We start from the raw sequence: 1,594 nt of genomic DNA on the forward strand, positions 1-1,594 counted from the left end.
TATATATATATATACGCACATAAGCACACACACGCACACATATATATATTTGTACATATGCATATAGATACATACATAATACATACATACATACATACATACATACAAGTGTCTTGCAAATAAGCAGAAAATTACATACACGGTATTTTATATCGTGGAGAATAGTTCGGTTAAATAAACGTCCAAGTCGGCAGGGAAAATTATTGCTATTACTGTCGTCCAGTGTTAGTAGATTCAACCTATCGTGTGAAGATCTCAAAGATTTAATAATTGATAAAGCAGCGACGGGTAAATAGCAGTGAAAAATAATTTTCACATTAACTATATCGTTGAGGGCAGTAGCTTAGAAAGCGGAAACCTGTATGGTTATATACACGACTATGTATGTATTATTACAGGTCAAAATTTTCTAATACTAAATATGACAATAAATCTCTAGTGAATATTAAACTCATAATTATCTTGTATTTGTACAAACACACCGTTTTGATCACTATATGTCTTAAATAACTCTACACTGGAGGGGTGCAGTAAACCTGTCATAAATATTCTTTATACAAACACTGCGATATTTTATGGTTTGTTAGGAAGGAGGTGAACTAATGATATTTTGCGAAGACACTCATTGTGGGTAGGTGAGGGATTGAAGAGGAAACCATAACACTTAGATGTTGCTGCACTAGAAACGACATTCTAAGAACTTATGCTTTCAGTAGATTGGACTCCACTGCACCCAAGGCTACTAAATGCACCAAAGCGTTTTGGTGTAAAAATCAGGTGACTGGTTAAGGTTCTTTAATCATCCTTCTCATCTAATCAAAAGTACAACCCCTCCGACGTCTTTCTAAATATCTTCCGTCTCCTGACTTTTGCTCACAAGAAATAGGTTGATGTGAGTCTACGATAAAAAAAAGACACTTGCCCTAAGGACTGTGCAATGGAATCAAACCCAGAACCATGTAATTTATAACAATGCTAACTTTTAAAACCACACAGCCATGATCATTGTAGGTTCTGTATAGCTACAAATGTCAGATGTATTATATTTATCATAAATATCATTTGTACAAAACCTACGGTGCATCATCAGGTGCCACAGAGAACACAAAATATGCTCTAACATTATATGAACGCTTCATATTCTGCTAGCATTTGATTATGGAACAGCCGAGGTCGTCAAGATCTTCTCTGAAGCAACATTTCATGCTTTTTGAATGTCATGGAGTGTAAACAAATTGAGGAGACTCTGCGTAGTTACTATGCTTACGAAAATAGTAGCTACGTCGCCCTCAAACTACACCTAACTTTTAAAAGTATGTGATTGTGCATTCGATAATGTAGTCCAAAATATACTTAGGTTACAACGCTGGTCACAATGCACTTCACATTGTTTTAGCTTTCGAATCACACCACCCCCTAGGTGAGCAGGCCAACATTCCCCCCGATCGGAAGGATATTCCGGTACCGAGTAAACCCAGTTACAGCTGAGTGGACTGGAGCAACGTGAAATGGTGTTTCGCTCAAGAACACAACCCGCCGCCGGGTCCGGGAATCGAACCCATTATCTAGCGATCGTGAGTGCAACATTCTAACC

Source organism: Octopus bimaculoides, chromosome 13 (genome assembly GCF_001194135.2).
Source record: "Octopus bimaculoides isolate UCB-OBI-ISO-001 chromosome 13, ASM119413v2, whole genome shotgun sequence".
Lineage (NCBI taxonomy): Eukaryota > Metazoa > Mollusca > Cephalopoda > Octopoda > Octopodidae > Octopus > Octopus bimaculoides.